The following is a 24047-nucleotide window of genomic DNA, read 5'->3' as shown; positions in this document are numbered from 1 at the left end:
AACGCAATTACAGAACAGCTACAGCATATACAGCCCTGTGTGTGTGTGTGTGTGTGTGTGTGAGTGAGGGGGGGGGCACAGTATGACCTACTATATCTGCAGTTTGTTCCTACTACAGGGGGGGTGTAGAGCCACCTAAAATTCTTCATGGATCAAATTCTCGCTTTGGGGTACCGCTGTAAACATGGCCAACAATATATAGTTGCGATGAATAACTGTAAATAAATAAAAAAAAAGTGTCTTCAACTGCGTCAAAACATTTTTTTTTTTATTAAAATGTAATTTTTATTAAATGCTTCCTATTTAAAGTAATAAAACAAAATATGTATTAAATTGTCTAGGTGAAATGCTGAAAAAGATCCCGATTTACAGCGCCATCCGAGCCCGGGATGCGCGGCGGCGGAGTTACCGGGATCCCGCGGCGCCGCGGACCGAGGAGCGGACCGTCCACGCCCCTTCCACCAAATAACAACAACAACACGAATAATACCCACGTCGCCGGCCATTAAAAACTATTAATAAGAAGAATTACCGACGGAATTCAGATGCGGCGCGTGCGCGCGCGTTTCGGTACGCGAACCGTCGCTCGTGCGAAACCTCGAAATTAAATTATCGCGAGCTTTTCCACTGGCGTAAAAAAAAAAGAAGGAAAAAAGAATAATAATAAAAAAAAACCTCCACTTCAGCAGCAATAACCCAGGCAGGAAATAGGTTCCCGAGTCAGGTGTAAAAATCCCCGCGTTACCTGCCGGGATCGGCGCTCCGGCTCCCGTCGTCCCGAGCCGCTCCGCGGAAACTTGGCAACTTCTCCCGGGAACCGCGCCGCAGCCTCCGGCGGCCGCTAGTCCCGCTTCTCCCCGGCTCTCAGCGCGGCCACCGAGCCTCGCTCCCGTCGCTCCCGTCGCTCCGAGTGACAAGCGCACATGTGCGGCCGCCGCCGAGCAGCGCCGCGAGGGGGAGGCGGAGGGGAGATGGGGAGAGGAGATCCGCTCGCTCGCGCGCGCGCGCGCCCGCCCGACGCTCCGGTAGACGCGCGCGACCGCGGACGTGCGCTCGTTGTTTGTTGTCGTTGTCGTCGTCGTCGTTGTCTTCTCTCCGAGGCCGGAGTCCCGGCGGCTTCACAAAGTGACGGGAAGTAATAACTCCAGCATTAAATAACCATCACCCATATAATACAACATTTTAATATCTAGAACTCACTGTGTTGCATGTTCTCTTTCTCTGAAACGCTTGAGAAGGAATAAGATACAGTCCAGCAGATCTGGGGACTATTTAATAATAATAATAATAAAAAAAAACCCCGATAAGCCTAGATGTAGGGAAAATGGGTCGACTGAAGAACATATAGCTGTCACTGGCAACTCCTTAAGTATATAAAGACCCACTTTCCACCTTCCCTCCCTGGGAATGTCCCCATGACAAAAAAGTTGACAATGGAACTATGACAGGATGCAACAATGACCACCGAATATCGAAGCTGTGGTTCCTGTCACCCCGAAGCTTGACCTCCAATTGAATAATTTCCCATTTAAAAGGGGCAGAAGTGCACTCCACTGCGCCGCTCCACGTTTTTTTGTTTGAGTGGCACCGCACAAGTTTTAAGCCAATCGGCGCTTTTCTTGTTGCCATGGAAGATCTTTGTAACCACGCATTACAGGACGACAACCATTTCCACCACAGCGTTTATTCCAAAGCCGCCCACTTACGCGTCACTGCTTTCACAGAAACGCATACCTGCGGTGCCGCTTATTCATTGTTAATAACGCTGATACTGCCTTTGCTGTTCAAAATTGCACAAAAACAGGTGAATGGGAAAAACACCACAAATAAATCAAAGGAGAAACTGATTTGCGGTGGACACGTTTTGTTACTTGATTAGGTGTCTCTTGTCCCCACAGAGCCAAGGGTCACTGCAGATCAATATGGAATTCTTGTGAGAGATCGCCTTTTCTACCTTGATGGCAGTGTGACGATGCCTCCATCCACAGGCCATGAGCATGAAATGACCTTCTCCCACCTTGTCTCAGCCCAGCTTACCGTGAGTTATGGGCTATTCCGGACCACCACCAACAGCACACAAAAACAAGGCAACTTGAAGATGTGTCGCAGACGTACGTGGACATTTTGAGTGTTTTACGGCATTTATCAGACGCCTTTTTCCAGAAGGACTTAAAATCAGTAGTTACAGGGACAGTCCCCAGGGAGTGTCTTGCTGGGGGACACATAATGGTAGTAAGTGGGGTTTGGACCTGTGGCTTTGTGGCCTTCTGGATCATAGGCGAGCGTCTAACCCACTGGGCTACTACCACCCACACAGGTAAGTAACTGGGTTTCCATTTTCACATGACATATGTAGAGACTTCTTCTCTGGTTACACATTTAGCCAGTTTTGATGGTAACTTGACAAGAAATTGGCCTGTTTCATACCCACGTTATTCTTTATACACATGAGCAGGAAAACAACAAACATGTCATTTTATTCTCTCTGTTCAAATCGAACAAAATCCTGATTATTGTCACATCGCTTGTCACCAATACACAGGTACAGTGTATGTGAGTGACATACTTGTGTGCAAAGTATTGGTATGACAAAAACCTGGGTATTCTCCAAAAACAGTATTCTAAAGGAATAATAATATATAAGAATTCAGACTATCAACGTACGCTGGACTGATTGGAGAATATTTTCAGTTGGGGATTTGTTAGGCCATTATCAATAATTGAAATTGCATGAAAACAGCATCTATAATAACACTCATTGGAAAACTATAGCTCCGTGCAGACCAGATTCCACATCAGTCCATTTTTCATAACTGCGGCGCATACTTCTCAAGGCATCCTGATTACTGACATCAATCTGTGGCAGAGCACTCTGAGAAACAAAATGAGAGCTCAGAGTGGAGTGAAATTTTAATGATTCAATCAAAACTGCAGAAAGGTGTGAATGTGTGTTTTAGAAAACAGAGAAAAAAGGGGGCTTGGATGAAAGAAAATGCATTCAAAAATACAACCATTCCAAAAAAAAAACAGCAGGATAAAACGAGAATTAACATCAGCATTCCTATTTAATTCTAATTCTATTCATCCATCCAGTCTAATTCTATTCATCCAGCCAGTCAGCCATCAGTTTTACATTCTTCCGTTTTACCGCAAAACTATTCCATTTTCTGTCCAAGTACACACACACACACACACTGGCGGCATGGATACGCCAGTGATCGTTTTGGAAGGAGAATGCAGATGAATCAGCCATATCTGAGATGTGCTGAGACAGGCGGGCATACACTGACATGCCGAGAGGCAGAAAGTGGAGGTCCTTCCTTTGTCCGGCACAGGCCCCAGTGGTCCATCTCTGTGACGGATGCGGCCTGGACAGCTCTCCCCGGGCTCCCCTCGGAGCGACGGGATGACGTGCCATAAAAGAAGAGTGTGTGTGTGTGTGTGTGTGAGAGACACACGGACAGAGGGAGGTAGAGAGAGGACGGCTCTGTGCACGGCTAGGCGCTTCTGCACGTGGACACAACTCTCCTGTTAGCTCGGCGGCGTTACAATGCGCCACACCGAGTGTGACTCAGCATCAGCCCCTCGAAGTGACAGCAACGTTCCAAGTGGCGGCCCGCCCTGATTCACACCGGCCCTATAGCCAGTCGAAGCGCACTGAATAAACATGCATTTTATATTCATTCACTATACACAAGTTAACTTGGGGAATATCGGGATGGATCAACGTCACTTGAGTGTGAGTGTGTGTGTGTGTGTGTGTGTGTGTGTGTGTTAGTGCATGAGAGTGTGTGCCCCCTCTCTCTCTCTCCTCAGATGAAAAGATACCCAGGACTAAACAATACACACACACACACACACACACAACTAGGGCAGGACGTGGAAAATGGAACTCCTGAAATACGTACAGCGCACATTAAACATCCAGCGAGCAAAACGATCGGCTCATTACAGTAAAAAAAAAAAAAGTGCGCACTTTCCGTCGTGCTGGGAGAGAAAAAAAAAAGTGTTTTGCACATATTTACATTCCTCAAAAAATGAGCCGTCACCCAGGTGTCCCGACGCACAGATAAGCAGCCAGACACCGGCGACTCATACACGTATTCATGGCGGCCGCGATTCATTCACTCCTTCAGCCTCGTCACTTTTTGACGACATTGCGCCACATTTCAAAGCCGACCTGGCGTCCCCAGAGCTCCACGCCGCGCCGAGGCGGTTCGCCCGACCTCGGAGCACCGTCCCCGCGTTAGTCCCGTCCCCGCGTCCCCTTCTTCTCCTCCGCAACGCCGGCAGAGCAGCGAGACACACGCGGCCATTTCCTTCTGCTGCGCACTGACCTCAAAAATGAGAGGGACCCTTCTGGGGTTTTATTCTCCCTGACGTGATACCGATATTGATTTTTTTTTGCTTCCTTTTCACCACTGAGCACATATTTGTGGGGAAAAAAAAAAACTTTTTTTTTAAGTGATGCTTTTTTCATCCAAATGGACAATGTCTGGAAATATATGGAACAAAGGTCTACATATTTTCTTTTCTCTTTTTTTTTTTTTTTTGGTGCAGCTTTCAGCTTGTGGGTCGGTCAAAAAGGCAAAAGGCTTGTGGGCTGAGTGCCGTCCTTCACTCTTCCGAAGCCCAATTTCATGACAACACGTGAGTGATGGGACGGGTTCAGCCAAGGTACACACGGGCCTGGTGTTTTTACAACATCACTGGCATTCCTGCGTCCTGTGTCATGTTTCTTGGTTGACACACTTTGGGACCGACACCGAAAGTAAGCCGCACTCCCACGCATCACCCAACCTGACGCACACACCAACAACCATTTCTCACACATAATAATAATCTCACAGATAATAATAAAAAAAAAAAAAAACGAATAAAATTTAGCAATCCCAACGTAAACAATGAACATTCCTGACGGGTGGCGTGGCAGTGCGCTCACTGGGCGAAGGAAATGAAATAGTGTCGGGCTACGTGTCTGATATGCCCCTTTTCCCAGACTAAACACAGGATATGAAAACAGGAAGTCCCCCCCCGCTTGGCCTGGCCCACACGCACCAGTAAAGATCGTCTAAATAAGACCAGTGACAACAGTTGCCACTTGAGATCCGACACCGAGATAGAGCGGATGGAAAATTGCTTGGAAATTGCAGCCATGAAGTAATTATGCCCTGTGAAGTGTCAGAAAGTTAAACGAGAAGAATGTGTGGGAAAAAGACTTCACAGCCAAAAGCACCTGACCTGGGCCGGGCGCTGTCTTCCCAAGGCCGATAACAACTCCCTGAATTCTCCAAGCAATAAAATGGCAGCACGTGTAAATGCAAAACACTCTGTCAAAGAGCCCGACTTCGCAGCTCAATAGGTGGGTGAAAAGCGGGGAAAAATGGAAAAGCTATTCTCTCTTAGAAAAACAGTGCTCTCTAATAATTACCATGTGCCGTAATGGCAGACATCAGTGATACCTAAAGCAATCATAATCCAGCGCAGACCACCAACAGGGAGCAAGAGAGGCAAGCTGGCGAGGCAACATGACTTTTATTCCGCAAAAAAGGACGGGAGACATGCTGTTCCAGCTAAGTATTCCGGGTGGGGGTAAAAAAAACGAAAGTTAAGGACTCATTCACACTGGGGATATTGTATTCTGAAACTTCCGCACAAACAACAGCTTGGCATGATATATAAATCAACAATCACAGAGGACTGAAATTCTCAGATGAGTAACTGGATAGTTCAGAGTGAAGCATTAAATAACTGTAGGAAGAAAATTATTATTAATAATAATAATTCAGATCGCATGGCCATGCGTGATAATTGATGGCTGGAATGATTTTGCCAAAAGTCTGTAATTCGATGCAGCTCTGCTTGGTGCAAGTGATGTCGTCACTCCAATGGGGCCGCTGCAGTGGATCAGATGCCTGCAAAGTCATAAGAATCCATTTACTAAAATACCATCTACCCAGCGCGTGCGGATGAATTCTGGGGGCTAGGTGTTATTTTCTCTTCTGAGTGGAATGTGCTGGACCGCTCCTCTGGTGACCTCTAGCACCGCTCATCACCAAGATGGGGATGTTATCTTCCAACAACGGGTTGTCCTTCCCCTTCTTTCAAAGGCCCACTCAACAGAAACACTGATTTCCACTCGGGTCTGTGATTGAGTCATTCTGTCAAACAGTCAGAAATGGCAGATTTCACACATGTGAACTGTTTTCGCCTGTCACATGTCAGTTTATGCAGCACACACTTTCCGTAGCTAAACTGTGAATACTGTAAGCGACTTGTCAGATCATTTTAAAGTGTTGGACTAAAGGGGAAAACGTGTACAGAGATTCGCACAAAATTCCAATTTTTAAACAATGCTTACCGTCCTTATGTTTATATTCTGTAAACGTGCCAAGAAGAGATTACATTGAAAAATAAACTGAATTGTGCAAGCAAATTCATAACCAGCATGCTGAACAAGCATTTAGAAGGACACTAGGTTGACCAGATGGTGCTTCAATGCCATCTCTCAGTGTCAGAGAAAATGCACAATAAAATTCATCCTGCTCGTAAAAAAATAAATAATAAAATTTATGTAAAAGCAGCAGCAATTCTGCAGCTGAGAGGAGCCTTAAACATGAATCTGTGTTTGGGGAGGGCCTGCTTACAGGCCGCTTTTTCAGGAGGGAAAATTATGACAGGGAGAATGGAGAAGAGAGGGTCACTTGGGCTCCACAGGGACTTTCCAAAGCCACCATATAACATATGGATGTTTCCAGCCTTTTGTATTGGAAAATGGTCACCCGAGAGACACTTAAATCAGGCAGCATTACTAAGCCACAAACCAAAACTGGTCTTCCCAATTCATACAGTCAACCATCCTCCACATAGTTTAGTACTGCAAAAAAGAGACAGTACAGCATGAACAACAACTAATGGTTAATAGAGAATTAATGGTAACAAATCTCTGTTGTGCTTCTCCATGATCATTTTAAGCAGCAAAGACTGTGTGTGTGTATACACACACACACACACACACACACACTGTATATATATATATTGGCCACAAATGACAGGCCCTCAGCAGTGTCAGTTGCATTGTGGCTCTCACTCCTGAGAGGCTCGATAGAAAGGTCACCTCATCTGCATTTCCATTGCATTGCCAGGCCACAGTCACAATCTCCAAGCATTTTTTGGGATGACTACTGAGATTAAGGGGAAGAAAAATAAATAAAAAGGATAAGTATAAGGATTTATTTCATGATGGAAATTATGCAAAAGCTATCTCCAAAAGGTTCTCACCTGTCACAGCGATAAGTAGCATTATGTAGTAAACATACATATTAATGAGGGTTAAAGATCTGTTTTTGTCTGTATTCCAATATGATTTCCACTAAACGCTTAAACTAATAATTTCTTGTTCATTCGATAAAGACCAAAAACTGGCAAGTCAATTAAATTGCATGAGCCTGGATTAAGCAAATCAAACCAAAAACATTTTGTCATTCTGAGGAGCACATAATTTAAAATTATGATCAACAAAGAAGCAAATGAGTAGAGATTATGCATTGATTATTCAATAATTCTTTCAACATAGCTTGAAAGACGTAACAGACGCCAATACAAGCTGCTGTAAATGACACAGTCATAAATGAAAAATGTTGCAAAACCGAAAAAAATTACCAAAATAAACCAGACAAGGACAAATCTCAAACATCCTTCAATGGCAACTGTCCAGAGACTCAACTAAATAAAATCTCAACCAAAGCAAGCACTAAAGATGCAAAAAAGCCTTTAATGCCAGAAGGTTACACACTACCCATGTCACAAGCAAATCAGCTTCATTTTTTCTTTTTGTTGTTTGCTTTTAGAGATTGTATTTGTCATTGTGATACACAGCACAGCATCAAAATGTGTCCTCTTCATTTACTCCATCACAATAACTGAGCAGTGGGCAGCCATGAAAAATGCCTGTTAAGCAATGTGTGGGGACGGTAACTTGCTCAATGTTACGGATTTGAACCCGCAACTTTTCAGTTACAAGTTCCCTTCCTTAACTGCTAAGCCACTACTGCCTCTTGCAATTTCTTGCATCGTCAACCACAAAGAGACTTTTTGATAGGAAAGTCGACCTAATTAGCATATTAAGATCAGGAAGTAATCAAAAAAAAAAAAACAGGTGCTGACCTCATTCATACATCCACAGTTTGAAAGAGAGTTAGGCATATGTAACAAACTACTAACAACATATCCAATACTTCTAATGAAAAACCCAATATCATGAAACAAAGGCTTCACGACAAAAGCAATCTGTTTTTGTGTTCGACTGAGATCATTTTTCTTCCTCAAATGCATTACAAAAGGGATGAGTCTGGCCTGATTGTGTTTCAAGCGTATTATTGGGCATCTGTCTAAATCTGTGATGATGTAATTACATAATTGAACATGTGCAGCTCTTTCCTGGAATATGGTTATTGGTGGTTGGCATGGGCACAAGGCTGTCAACCACTGGAGTGGTCAGGATATAGAACATTCTGGAAGAGACTGAATCAAAAGAGTTTATGGCCCTCTGTAGTGCACTAGCAAACATATTTGGGTTTTTTTTTTTTCATTATTGGAGCACTGGTTCAGGCAGAGTTAGTTTGAGTTGAGAGCATTGCCAAATATTGTCATGATGACATTTGGGAAGGATTAGTGCATGATAGCTACATATGACAATTTACCAAAAGACAAAACACGCAAAAAGACTCAAACACAAAACAATAGAGAGGCTCAGATATACAACAGACCAACATTTACAATAAAAAAGTCCACTGTTTCAATGTAATAAAAATGCACGACTTCCCTACTGTAAACTCGGCTTTTAAATGAGGCTGCAATAAACACAGCATGCTCCTACAAATATCTACTGCATCTCAGTGGGTGAACAAATTTGAAAATATTTAATAGAGAAAGATATGACGATTATATTCCCATTAGATTATGCAAAATTAAATGGCAATAACACACAATAAAAATGTTTTTTTCTATATATATATTTAGTGTTAGTTAGCATACATATATTTTTTACTTATACTTTATTAATCCCGAAGGAAACTGCTTCTCTGCCTTTAACCCATCACCCTTGGTTAGCAGTGGGCAGCCATGACAGGCGCCCGGGGAGCAGTGTGTGGGGACGGTGCTTTGCTCAGTGGCACCTCAGTGGCACCTTGGCGGATCGGGATTCAAACCGGCAACCGGTTCCTACGGGGGCTGCTTCCTTAACCGCTTGGCCACCACTGCCCCTAAATATGGATAGAGAATCACTGCCCCAACCACACACACACACACACACACACACACACACACACACACATACTGTATATATGAAATATTTATACTGGTTCTCTGTCAAATGCTCCAATTATGTAAAAAATATGATTCTGTGTAGTTGTTAAGCAATGTGTTGTAGTATAATAGTATAATATAACATATAACAGTATAATACTGAACACACACACACTCACCTGCGTGCTGCGCTGCACAGTGGCAGGTGCTGCTAAAGGTCTGTCTGCGAGTTCAGTCCATTCATCACTGCTGAAAGTCGCGAGCCGGTAGCACTGAGCACTGAGGAGACACCTGTGTCTGCTCCACCGCCACATAATAACCTCCCTGCCTCAGCGCGGCTCCACGCCGAAGTACAAACTTCAACTATTCACACCACCAGACCACCAGTCATAATGCAAACGCAATATAATTCATGCAGTCTATGCACATGCATGCATGCCTGCCGCACACAGGCGCATACATGCAAATTTGACAGCTGTGTGATGCAACAAAGATTCTCAGATCTGGAAAAATAACGAAATAAATAAATAAATAATGGTAAATTTTTATTTTTTTTTACCCTGAGGGAAAAAATGTAATTTGCCAGCACTTGCCAGTGAGCTGTTATTGCAGCCAGAGCAGGCACTGAAGGTTACATTTAATGAAGCCTTGATTCAAGTGACAGAGAATCTTTTATGAGAAATTCTTTGTGCATGGCACACCGAAGCAAGCTCTTCTCTCCCTCTCCCGCTCCATCCCTCCAGTCCCGACCGTCTCAGTCACACGTTCTTCGGGCAAATGCCTACCTTTCACAGGCAAACATTTTAACAAATAATAAATCGTCCAGAAGACACTTAGCAGTAAAATGTCAACGGGTATTTAGAGCTCAAAGATTGGCTTCCAGTCTTTCTTTATCATTTCTCTAACAAAAATATTTTTATTTAAAGGATTCCTTTTTTTTTTTTTTATTTTCATATCAATTGAACACTTTACAAGTAGGCAGAGAAATGAATGTGTGGGTCACGGGCATGAATACACGCCAGAGCACGCAGTTCACATGTCACCCATGGCAGTGCCTGGGAGTAAAATGGATGCTGCACCCACAGTGATTGGGAGCAGGAAAGGAAAATAGATAGTGACAGGGAGAGAAAGAGAGAGAGAGAGAGAAAGAAAATGGCTGCTAATCCTCCCACCCCAAAAAAAAGTAGGCAACTCTCCCCTTTTCCTTGGGTCTCAGAGAGAGTGAAAGGCAGACAATAGCATAACCGATCAGAAACATTAGGCAGAGTCCGAGGCCGGCCTGCCCGGCAGGTGGTCCGAGTGTGGCGGGGGGCTCAGAGGCTGGCTTAATCCCTTTGGCGGGTTTGGGCAGCGCTCCTGGCCCCTCACTGAGATGAAGTTATCACACAATCCAGCTCGCCTCTCCAGCGTGGGCCTGCGCTTTCTTCGACACTCACTTCAAAACAGCGCTTTCATCAGCGCGCATTATCTGCATGAAAGCTTTGCAATTTGCCCAATAATATCTCCTCAAACTCTCACCATCCCTTCCGCTGAAAACATAACCCGGCCCCTCCCAGCCCATCTAAAAAAGAAATAAAGGACAGAAAAAGAGAGGGGGGGGGGTCTCTCTTCCTTCTCTCCCTTTTTTCTGGACCCCGAGAGACTCGGAGGCCTCCACAATATGTGCAATGTTTTTTTTAAAAGCCTTTTTGAAGTAAAGGCCACTCAGGGCTGCTCCAGTGGGTCAGAGATTGAGGAAGAGCCCCTTCTGAGGCAACCCTCTCAACACCGAGCTTGCTCAAGAGAACAATTTATCGGGAACGAGAGCCGGGCCAGAAAAAAAGAAGAAGAGATCCTCAATTGAGATTATTCATGTGCTCAAAACTGCGAATTAGTGAAAGTCATTGCAGACCTTTTCTTAGCTCTCGGAAAGGGGGGATTTGGGAGGATGTGACGACAAGACAAAATGGCGGCGGGGGGATAAGCTGCCTCGCAGCAGAGAGAGCTGAGAGGGCAGAAAATTTCAAAGCGATGTTCCGGACAGCGTTATTTCATCACCACCCGTAGAGTCAGGAGAGGGTGGTGCGCAAAACTTTCTCTTTTTTTTTGTCAGCACATTGAACACAATGTGTCTGCGTGCATTTTAATGCGACATGAACACTCAGAACTCCAGAACCCTCTCGCGCTATTGGCTGAGGATGGCGTCGGCAAACAATTGGCTCTCCCTCTGTGACGTCTCGCCGGAGCCCGACTCAAAGAAACGGGATCTTCCACGCTCTCGAATGCACACACACACACACACACACGCTGACATACGTATCGCTGTACCCTCCGGTGAACACACACTTGTCGATGGAGTGCTTCTCGACAGGAAGTAAAGGGCACTTGGAGCACAGCCATCTCATGAGCCACTGGGACGAATAGACGGCATGCCAGAAGAATGCTGCGCTCCATACTGTTTTAATATTAGCTGATGTCTATCGGTTTAAGCGCCCGCCGATGCTGATTTAACAGTCAACCATTCCCGTGTTTGTTTATTTCTGGCCGGATGTGGGGCTTAGACTAACTGGGGGAATTCATCCTCTCGGCCGATCTAATGTAATTTGTACTAATTTGCGGAAAGGAAGAACGGATAGAAAGAGAGGGGAATATTGTACCTGAAAAACAGGAAGTGAGCATCTGGCCAACCAGGTTCTTTTTCTGGAGCGACTCCACTAATCCGCGTACGTGCAGCCTCCGGTGAACAAGCTCCGCTTTGCTGCCGGGACCGACCCGCTCTTCATCCTGCAGACAAAACAGCAATAAAAAAAATTGCATCAATTAAGCATAACCAGGCCGTCTGGACACACTTCAGAGGACTGTCCCATTATAGTCGAGAGGCGTCTCATTAGGTTAAGTGCATTTATGGGAGGAACTTCCATGTGACGGGACGGAGCACCGAGGACCAAAGATGGCAGTGCCACACACAAATGCACAGCAGTCCGTAATCCCTGCGTCTGTCCGGTGAGAACAAACGCAGAGAGAGATCTGGCTTCCACTCCACCTCAGCGCAGCCATTAGACATTTGCTCTGATGGCTCAATAATTATAGGGATTCTGTGGGGATTGATTATTATTTTTGGACTCCCCCAGTGGAGCATTTTAATGCTGGGGGCAGCTTGCTGACAGATGCGTTTTTTTTTCTGCTTTGCCGTTGCATTAGCGCAACTCTCAGTTAGCCTCCATTAGAATACAAGCGGCCAATTGTGCATGTTCGCTTGTGTGCATTTGCCCGTGTGTGTGAGTGTGAGATGATAGCCGGCTACGGTGGGTGCGGTAAAACCTCCCTGCCGCGCTGGGATACGGGGTTGCAGAAGGTGTTGGGGCTGTTGTTATGGGATTTGGGGCTTTAACCGATGGACCCCCTGCCAGCCTTTAAAGGACAGCAACGCACTGCCTCAACAGATAAGGCCGAAGCAAAGCCTCGCTCAGCAACACCCGACAGGCAGCACCTGTCCCCGCCAAACCCGCGTCAACAAAACAGCCACCTCAGCCATACTCTGCTCAATAGTGTGGATGGCAGCCTTTCACTGGCATGACCTCATATGCACGAGCGCCCTGTCTTTCGAACAAAGAGGAGCGTCCCTTCCTGTAATGCCAAAAATAAACAGATTTTTCGCATGAACTTAGTAATAATATTATTAGCGGCATTAAGTTGGCAGAATTGGAAGTGGGGCATATTTACGGAACACACACATACACAAAATGTCAATACAGAATCTCAAGCCACTCAGCAGACACCGTTTTTGTCAACAGGATCCACATCTATTTTCTCTTCCTGTGCCCTGTGAGGCCGTGTTCGATTATCCCCGGTGTGTCTGTATACAGCCCTCATAACGCACAGGAATCCAGAGAGAACAGCGGCCAACGAGCACCACACTTCTCAATTTTCCACCTGGAAAATGTCCCTGCAGTCAGAGAATCCTGCCATAAAAACGCGGATCACTCCACGAGAAAAAAAAAAAAAGGCAGAATGGGATTCACCGGGGCGAGGTGCCGACATGGGAACAGCGAGGGCCGAGTAGGCCATTTCAGAGTGCTTCTTTAAAAAAAAAAATGGAAAATGAGAGAGGAGGACAGGGAGACCAAGACAGGCCGTCAGAGTTACCTACACTGTGGGCCTCTGAGAGAGGCTCGAGTTACTGGGAAATAAGTACAGTACAGTACAGGACCTCAGCATGGTACTCAGGCCCACAAGGACAATCAAAACACATACAAATAAATAAATACATAACAATGGAATAAAACAGTGCACAATAAAATCAGACGCTTTTACTATATTTCAATGCTGTACTTATTATACAGCTACAGAATACAGGCCTGCATTTTATAGCCTTCTGGGCTCATTTTATTTTTATAAGTTTGTATATGGAGTAAAAAATTAAAATGCACTAAATGATAACATGGTGCCAATGCCAGGAAGGGCAAATGGGGAAAAAAAGCTGATCACAAATAAAGCAAATGTAAAGCACATCGTTTTTGTTCCCATGTGACCCCCAGTGTGATGGCGGCTGCTCATGTCACCCTAAATTTGCCATTGCTGATAATCTATCCAAAGCGTCAGTTTGGTAGCAGATGTGGTCCATAGGTACTTTCATTAGTGGCACAGCAAATAAGTGGTATTACAGTATAAGCAAAGAAAACACAGGGGAACAGAGGAGTAACGGAGGAAACGAGACCTTGCACTTATAAAAATATATTGAGAAACCAAATTCTCGTTGCATTGTAGGATTAAAGGACACCACATGTGAAATATTGACAATACAAATGGTGTTCAAGATCTGCCGGCCCCCTCCCATTTTAAACTCCCATATTAAACATCATTTTCATATTAAAGTTCATTTTCTGGGTGGCTGGGTGGGAATGGTGGGTAGTTAGATTGTCCTCTCCAAGATGACAATAACCAGATTTAATGTTTGCATGTGTCTCTTTTTGGAAATCCCGAAGACATACTTGATGTGACATCAACAGCCACTCCCTAAGCACTGCAGCTATTACAGCAAAGTAGACCTTCTTATATGAAAAGTACTACACTCTCAGCTCCTAGGGGTCCATGCCAGAGAAGGAGCTCAGGGTATCACGGATGACAGAGATCTTCTTTAACTGGATTCAATGCTGGTACGGCCTGTCTGAGTACAGGACATCACTCAAGTGAATGGGATCTGCAGTGGACAGACTCAAAGCAGGGGAAAAAAAAACACTTGACAAAATTCCCAGGACCAAAACCATAAAGAAAAATGGAGCATAATTCATACAAGTCAAACATTGACTTGCAGTTGAGCTTAATGCTTAAGACATGGATTTGTACTCAGTGGTGACATATAACTTTGTTTACAAAAATACATACAGCGACTACAGTCGCGGCTTAGCCAGAAGCACTCAAGATAGCTGTTCTGCGGCATCTCAGGGTCCTAAACTCCACCTCCTCTAAATAAGGCCCACATTTCACACCAAAAAAGCTGTTCCATTGCCCCCACATGCAAACCACTGAACACAGTGACACGCGAGGGACGCAATCCTGCCCAATTACTTCATGGTCAGCAGTTCTCATTCCACAAATTTTTCCGAGATTGGGTTTGGGGGGTGACACACAATAAAGTCATTGCTGCCGAAGGTGACCTGTGCTCCGGAGAAAGCCGGAGTTCATCAGCGCACCGAGTGAATGGAAGGGTTCTTCCCAGCCTCACAGAGCAAGACTTCACATTGTTCCACACTCAGCCGCCGCCCACATTACGTGATGCTTGTGCAAGAAGTGCTTCCCTCTACCAGTTAGCCAGTGTGACTAAATCAAATAAACTTGTCTGAGTTGGTCGGGATCCGTATTCGGCACGGAAAGACTGAATTGATCCCGACGTGAGCAAGAAGAACATCTGCAGGTTGGGATGGTGGATTCCACACACTGAAAGCATTAAGCTCGTGCCGCAATCATCACTCCTCCGCTTTCTTCCTCTCCCACTCCCCTGTCTCTTTACCCATTTCCCCTTCTCTCCCCGTGTTTTTCCGGAAGTTGTACTTCTCAGTTCATTAGTAGTTCATAAGAACGAGTTCAATTACTGTCATTCTCATTTTAACTTGCTGGAAGGGGGGAGTGAAGCCTTTGGGGTGTTTTACGCATCAGCGTAAGATACACAAACCCTTCGCCCGAACACGATACTCGCTGCGTTGAGAGGGTACACACGGGAGGTTAATCATATGAATTACAGAGAGGGAGAGCAAACAGTCTGGAATGACGGTCTGCTCTCCTGACAGAATGTGCTGAGGGGATGAATGTCGGAGGTTTCTTGGGTTTCTGTCTGTTCCTCCACACCTGGAAGCAATTGCTTGTAACCCTATTACATGGAATAACAGGCCACATTTATACTGGCGATCACCTTAACGTGATTTTTTAATTTTTATTTTTTAATGGGACCTGGATTCAATTGTGTTAGTAAAGCAAGAAGTGTGAAGCGAGAACGATCTTACACACAGACACACACACATGCACGCAAGGCCTGCAAGATATGGCCCTCGGGGAGAGAGTCCTTGCCAAATAACTTGCACGGTAAAATCAGCCGCACGGTTTTGTGCAACAATGGTACGCAGCAAACGTTCCAACCAATCAGACTGCTTCGTTCCTGCAGAGTTACTGGAAAATGTATCTCTGTCTGTTTTTTTTGGATTAGAAGGGCGTTCTGGTCCGGGCCCGCTTGCGTTAATCTGCGACGGCGAGGGGTGAATAAAGTCGGACACGCCACAGCAAATGGTGTCGTAGCCCGTTCCCAAATAAACCGGTCTCGCCGTTTCCACCGCGAAACGCCGCAGCCGCGCTCCCAGAGGACTTGTTTGGTCCTCTGAGAAATGTTCCCAACCCAGCACCTCACCTCACAAATCCCAAGGAGGCGCTTGTCCCATTTTAAATGAGCCGGGGAAGAGAGGCACGGGTCCCACTTTCATTTCGAAACTCCTCAAGGTTTCTGTGCACTTTATGTATTTGCGTTTTATTTTAGGCAAATAACCCGTTTTCATTTTCTGAGACTCTTGTGACAAACAACTCACCCGGGAGAGTCCTGAAATACAAGGTCTGCATGCAAAACTCACACAATACAATCCCGCACGCACACAAATTCAACAAGACACAATCAGGGTGTGAGGCTGCTGTAATCTCCCTGGAATTCCTCCGGATTGCCACGTGTCGCGGTCTGCGTCCACGTTTCACAATGTGTGAATCACTTTTTGATAAGTGGAAGTTTTAGCGGATAGAAATCCAAATTCATCCTTCCTGAATAAAGCCAGAGACACGTGGTTCCACCGAGAGGACATGACTGCTCAGAATGGCAGCTGCTTCAAACGGGTCGGACTGAATCCTCTCATGGCTGTGGTGCAAAGGCAACGCGGCACACGTGCACGCTCACATGCGCGCTCTCACCCAATTCCCACAATCCTTCACTCCCTTCTCTGATCTGACAGAGTTTGTTCTCATTGGTGCGCTCTGTGGTTTTTGGTGAAGACCCCCCTCCCCTGCAACTGGTTTTGTATCCAAGACAGAGTCAGTGGGGGAAAAAAGGGGAGGATGTCACGCATTCAACTGAGCGACCAATCACAGGACAGCCTCAGTCCATGCTTTACTACATATTTTTATTTTATTTATTTAGTGTCAAAAGTAGCGGCTTCAGATGCCAACTTCAATGAGAGAAGTGTGTCAAAAAATCTTTTGGATCATTGTTGAGCCTTTCATATCCAAAAATCCAACAGGATAAAAGTTACATTTGAATAATAATAATAAAACAAAATCTAATTATTAAATTGTTCCTGTCAATAAGGAAACACACACACAAAAAAAACAGGATGTAGGTGTTGTGTGTAAAGATTTGGAACGGAGCTGCTGTAGTGAATAGGCTAAAATGGCTCCAAATGCCTGCTCAGATGGGCCAATTAGCACAAGGGTGGGAACAATTAAATAATTAGCAGCATTCTGCTGTTAAACGTATTTAACAGATACATAAAGGGCAACAAATTGCTTTAATTACAACTGGATAGTGGTTAATAAACGATTAGTACAACAGTACAAATTTATCAGCAGTTGTGTAAAAAAAATCTATAAAACATGATAATAATAATAATAATTGTAACAACAATATCAAACAAACAAAATCCCTGACGATTTTGGAAAACTGTGTAATGAAACATAACATAACAGCTCTTTAGCGGCACTATTATCCCCTTCATCACTCCAACACACGTTTTCAGTCCATTACTCCATCACTCGTTCTTTGCTTTTTATGTCACCATTTTCCTCCTCTAATATTCTCTCACTCTTTCATCACTCTTTATTTTCCTTCCATCTCCTCCCTCATTCAGCTACGGTAACCACAGCTACAACTGGCTGCAGTGCATCGTTTAATATGAATCTTTAAATGCTAATTAAAAAACGAATAATAATGACGATACTTCAGATGCCATGCAAACACAGAGACTGGCGGTGCTGAATGACGGGAGAGGGGAGAAGAAGCATCCTTCTATTCCACCCCACCCTCCTCATTCTCTTCAGGACGCCGCGGATCAGAGGAAAAGAAAAATAAAACAATACCTCTCAGAGGGGGAAACCATAGAATGGAGGACGGAAAAACACAAGGCAAGATGCCAATTAGACTGCAGTTTGTGAATGGATCCTCCTCAGGGTCCGAGACGACAACAAGTACGCAGCCGGACCTGCCAGGAAGGTGGAGTGTGTGCATGTGGCGAGGACGCTCAGGAGGCTCACACACTCAGGTGTGAATGGAGTGTGTGTTTTGCATGTCAGAGCCGAGACAGAACTGACACAGACTACTGCTTTACACCGAGAATGTAAACACCAGATTATATCAGTAAAAAACTCCAGTTGTGTAAGAGATGGAAAACACACACACATACACACAGACAGAGCATGCACATGGAAACGCTAAATGCGGAGAACTCCTGCTGTGAAGAACCAACTGTGCCCTCTAATGGCTGAATCTCAGCTGAGCAGAGGAAATTAAAAACCAGCATTGTGTGTTTGCACAGTACAAGAGCTCTGAATGCAATTGTCGTGTGTGTGTGTGTGTGTGAATGTGTATGTGTGTGTAATCGAATATGACTTGCTCTGGCATTAAGATCAAGTGTGAAACCAAGACGGATCTACAGCCCCAACTCAATACAGCGCGCAATATATCACATGATGGAGTGCCGCTGGATGGTATGCAGTCCTTTAAAAACATTAATATGAATGACTGCCTTTCAAACAGCGCGGCGCACGCAAGGAATCCGTTTATCAGCCAATCAAATGTGCCGTACACACATTACATCTGAAATGTGCATTTTGGTCCTGGGTTAGGGTTACTGTGATGAATTGGGTATCAGCCTGTGTGTGTGTGTGTTTGTTACAGGCAGCTCAGGCATCAGTAGGGGTGACGGAGTGTGAAAGGTGCGGCACACTGTGATAGCGATGTTCACTCCCACAGAACCCCCAAGAGCATTACACAACACTCGTGGTTAGGGAAAAAAAAAACAAAAAAAAAACAACAGAAAAATGAACCCACAACCCTGAGCTGCCACGGCAACGAGCCACGTAAAATCTCACTCCCTGCCAAATTACACAAACACACACACACACACACATGCACACCCACAAAAAGTCACAACAAATATGAAAGGTGGTTGCAGAGACGCTGAGAGAACCGGCCGAGTTGGAGAGGAAAATGGCGGGCGGGTGGAAATAAATAAAGAATGGGAATAAAAATGTTACGCCCTGACTGAGTTTGATCTCTCTCTTTTCTCCACGCTGGCATGAAAAGGAGGGCTGTCCCGAACGGCGAAGCCCTTCTGCCTGACACCTGCGTCGGGGTCTGAGGCTCCTTGCTGCAAGGTGCCAAAGCTTTTTGGGTTTTTGTATGTGGGAAAGACGCATCTCATGCTGGGCTGTTGTTGCTATTGCCCCCTGCTGGCTGGGGGACCCAGCGGGTACCACCGGCCCCTCCCAAGCGCCGCTGACATGGGCCACTCTGAGCTATTTACACTGAGCCGAGAGCACAAAGGACAGCAGATGGGGTTAAAATAAGAGACCTGTGAGATGGTGCTCTGTGATATGGACTGACAGTATGGAGCCCTGTGGGTCACAGTGGAGCATCTCTCTGTTTCCCTCATACACACACACACACACACACACACACACACACCTGAGAGTCCCGGCCATCACATGTCAGATAGTGCAAATGTGTAATGACACAGGTCAATCCCTCCCCTGCCTAGCAGGGCTCCATCCCTGTAACCTTGGAAACCCCTCTGCCTGTGCTTCGTCAACATAGGAAATTAAGCCCCGCCCCCTCCCCAACCCACCCAAACCCCTCCCATTCACTCACATTCATATTTCAGTCCGTTCACAGCCACGCTGAAATTTCAGCATGGACCCATTGTTGCTGATCAACAAGAATGGCGACACACACGTGCCCTTTTCTTTGTTTCTGTCTCCGTCTCGCTCATATCTTTTCATATTCCTCCTCCTCTTCCTCTCTCTCCACCTCTCCCTCTCTTTGATAAGGACTATCGAGAAAAGCATGGTTTTTGGAGCCTGAAAAGCCATATTTATCTAAATGATTAAAATGTTACTTAGTGAAGATTCCATCTCCGACCGTCTCGGGTTTCCACACAGACTCTGGTTTCAACACGCTGTCGCTACACCCGGCATGAACCCCCATCCTTCTGTCTGCAGTTCACAGGGCAGGAATGTAGATCGGCAGACAACCCAACCAGATCAAACGCTGCTATTATACAGTATCTAACTCATACATACACCTACACACAAACAAATGCAGGCATACACACACACACACACACACACACATATATATATATGTAGTACATCCAAAAAAAAAGCAAAAATACTGACACAATGTAAAATTGGTTTTGTTGTGTATGGCCCTGCAAAAAGTAAAATAAAACTGCAGTTGCATCAGTGTAATAATTTAAAATAATTGGTTGTGAACGTTGGGGAACATGAAGTATTCAGCATTAATTTGATGCAGAAAACAGCAGTGAGCAGTAAGCAGTTCGAACATGGCTCCAATTTGTGCGTGTGCCACAACAACAGCAGAGGGTAATTTATTATTCACAAATTAGGATTTCTTTACATTGTGTGAGTTGCATTGTGGGACAAATTAGTTTATCTTGGCAGTAAGGAGGCAGAAGGTACTTGGGATGGGACTCGTACGAACAAAAAAGTTGCACATTTTACAAGCAATAACTAAGAAGCAAAACTATTAAAGTAGAAAAGTAAAAATAGAATTATTACCATGATTATCATTTAACATTGTGATGACTATGTTTTTATAAATTAAATACATTGTTGTATAATAGACTATGCTTATGAATTCCTTGATTTTACCTGACTGATGCATACACATACACAGACACACACACTTTTAAATAACTTACTATTAAACTATTAAGCAAGCAAATACCCTAAACCAGCCTGGTGGATAAGCAGTGATCCAAAACACCCCCCCCCCCCCCCCCCCCCCCCCCCCCACACACACACACACACACACACACACACACACACACACACACACACGTACCCCTCCCCTAGAAATGCATCAAAACTCCCCTTCCGGCCTCCTCTCATCAAGACATCATAAATCAAGGGGATTTTCTGGCAAACATATCAAACGCTCCTATGACATCAGCTGCTCATCAATATTAATGTGTTGGTATAATGTCCAGGAGGAGCCAGTCTTGGTTTTTAAGACAGGCGCCTGTACTAATGACGTCCATTAAGTTCTGAGGTGGGGCCAATGACTCTCTAATTGGCCCAGACTTGGGGTAATGGACGGGAGCTCCCGCTTCCTCTACAGTGTACAGTCAAGCAAAATCCAGATACATCATTCGGATACAGCAAACCTCTAAAGAAATTGGTATTCCATTCTCTGCTGAGCTTCCTTCTCTATTGGGGAATCGATTAACATATTTCTTCCCCAGAAGCTTCATGTGCGCACAGGAAACTCCAAAAAAAACGTGATTCCATCCATCTCCCAACTAATTTCCTCGGAACACGTCCAGTCGTGAGCAGCTGGACTCTTGGGAAGGTGATTTGGCGCTGATTAGACTTCCGACACTGCGGACAGGGGCTGGCGAACGTGACCTCTTGAGCGTTGTGTGAGCGGGCGTAACATCTCCGGTTTTGGCCCGCGAGCTGGGTTCACGCAGCTGTGGCACGCGGCGGGTCCGCCGAGATCCGACGCAGGCTTCCAGAGCGCCGAGCGCGGTGGGGCCGGTGCAGCCGTTTGTATATTTAGAGCTGACAGAACGCTGTGTACTAACCTGGAGTTTCTCTGACTCCTCCAACCTTTTATATTCTCTGCAGCTGTCCACACCTACAGTAATGAGGCCTGCAGAGGGAAACAGCTTCCTCAAGAGGGAGAGATTCTGCCATGGCGGTGTAATCCAAAACTTTAAGAAATGCCAAGCATTTCTTACGCTGTGTGCATATACACTTTAAAAGTTGATTATATATATAAAAAGTTTTTTTTTCTCTCCCCCTTTTCCACATGGCTGGATTGTCATTACAGTATTGCATGTATAATTCTATCTAAGGAAGAGACAGAGAAATGGTGGTGGTATAAAAAAAAAAAAAAAAAAAAACCTCCGACCTCTGCAATTTGCTCCCCATCACCAAGGTGACCTGAACTCTGGCTCGGGGAGGTGGAAGCTATGCTCCCAATATTCCTATGATCTTTATCCATCACAAACACCACAATCATGGTGGTGTTTTCCAACTGCTCATCAAACACAGCCATTAAGCCTTGCTGGCCCAGGGTTTTGCTTGGGTCAGTAATGATCGCTGTTCGGCCAGACACCACCAACAGGGACTGGATAAAATCCAAGACTGGAAAGTGAACATTATTTACTTGCTCGTAAGAAAACCTATGATCGCACCATCTGACAACAAACAAAGATCTGTTCAGGTTCTATTGACATGTCAACACTGAGGCTGTAAGATCTGAAAACCAATCAATCAGGTTTTAAGGTGGGAGAAGACATTTATAAACATATAGTTTCTGCTTTTCCAAGAAAGGATAAAGACGAACCACTTCTCAAGGACTCTCGCCAAGGCAAACATGTGAAAGGTTTTTGTCTTTTTGCGTGCCTCATTTTTCACAGGTCTTTATATGTGATTGAAAGAGTATTTTTTAAGTGATTTTTTTTATTGCACATGTTCTGTAGATTAAGCCCGCTGAGTACAATGTTGCCATCAAGCTGAAGCAAAAGCAGAGATTCTGCAGTTCACACTAAAGACAGACGGCTACTAGTCTTCCTTTAATTTTGTTTACTGTGACCAATCATAGACTAAATAACTATGGGTGTGACGGTCACATTCAAAATGAATGACTAAAAAAATAAATACATTAAAGGACTTTTTCAAGCTGGTGTATTAAACTGTTGCTAATAAACTAAAATCTTCTTCTTCTTCAAGTTCAAAGATGACAATGCCATTAAAGATCGATTGTTTAATACCACCACTGATAATTGCATTTTTAAAATTACATTACATATTTATGAATTAATCACAACAATATTATCATTTTGATTTGGCAATGTCTAATACAATACACACTGTTAGTAGCTGAACTGGTTTGTGTTCTATATCCATTTAAATAAAGATTTATGCAGTTCCAACCTCAGCCAACCTAACATGTAAAAGAAACATTTATCAAACTGGTGCAATGATTAATAATGCTTTTATAAACTATAACCTCATTTTGGATGATTTAAACATGTGCAACATCATCAAAGGTTTTTTTGGTTTTATGTATTTATGTAAATCCCGAGGACGTCTTTGACATGGCACACCTTACAGCTAGTTCAAAACCGAGCCCTGCTCTATGTCAAGTTGAAACACACAAACAGAGAGTACAATGATTTTCGCAGCAAACGCACGATACTTTCAGTTTCCTCCTTCAACCAACACGTCCATTTTAGGCACAGCAATCTTGCAGTGCCAGATCACTCCATTCACACACGACTGTGGATGAGCCACACATGACTGGGCAGATCTCTCGATCGGCCGATGAAAAAGGTTAAGCTTAATCTGGCAGACGCGTCCCCATCAGATAGGAGTGCTCATCCCCTTTCAAAAGGTGCGCCTCAGATGCAAGCCGACATGGAACTCCACGTATCTATCGCAGCCTCTGCGCCTTGGGGCCAGATTTTAAACAAACACTGTCTGAACAATGTCACGCTCAACTTAAACCAAATTACTCTTTTCCAGGCAAGAACAACAATCCAAGTGCACAGCCCCCTCTCAAAGAAAACACCGTTTTATGGATTACGACCAATTCCTATTAGAAGAATGACAGCCTTGATTTAATTACCGTGGGACTGTTATGGTCGACTGTTACGGTTATTACTGCAAACAGAATTATTATTTCTTTCGCTGTGAGATTCCCTGCACTTAATGATTTCTGTCACCTCCTGTTTATTGCCAAGCCGCTGAACACGTGGCCTTCAGAATCGGAACAAATGTGCATCGAAACATAATATCTGAAGCTGGGCTGTGCTCAGATTCAGGGCGGGATGCGACTGTCACGGCAGATATGAGTGTGTGTTAGTGCGTCTGTGGGCATGTGTGCATCTAATAATACTCATACACAGTACAGTAGCGTGTAGGCTGGTATTAAGAAGCCCTGCATTGCCAGTTTATATCTCATTTGAAAAGCATGTGGAATGGCAGAA

At 44.7% G+C, this 24047-nt stretch overlaps 1 protein-coding gene across 16 annotated transcripts in view; it reads right to left on the bottom strand.

Moving 5' to 3' along the window:
• The window catches only part of tenm3 (teneurin transmembrane protein 3), a 255412-nt gene that overhangs the window by 216847 nt on the left and 14518 nt on the right, over nucleotides 1–24047 (bottom strand). For 5 of the 16 annotated variants that reach the window (XM_028977058.1, XM_028977059.1, XM_028977061.1 and 2 more), the window contains exon 1: nucleotides 746–976. The gene's annotated coding sequence lies outside the window, so the exon portion shown is untranslated. Of the gene's footprint in view, nucleotides 1–745; nucleotides 987–11942; nucleotides 12070–24047 lie in introns of those variants that run through there. The other 11 variants (XM_028977054.1, XM_028977057.1, XM_028977051.1 and 8 more) reach the window with 9 other exon arrangements.

This window comes from Denticeps clupeoides, chromosome 4, assembly GCF_900700375.1.
Source record: "Denticeps clupeoides chromosome 4, fDenClu1.1, whole genome shotgun sequence".
NCBI classification, from domain to species: Eukaryota; Metazoa; Chordata; class Actinopteri; order Clupeiformes; family Denticipitidae; genus Denticeps; species Denticeps clupeoides.
The sequence above is the reverse complement of the archived record's forward strand: the minus strand, read 5'-3'. Positions and strand labels throughout refer to the sequence as shown.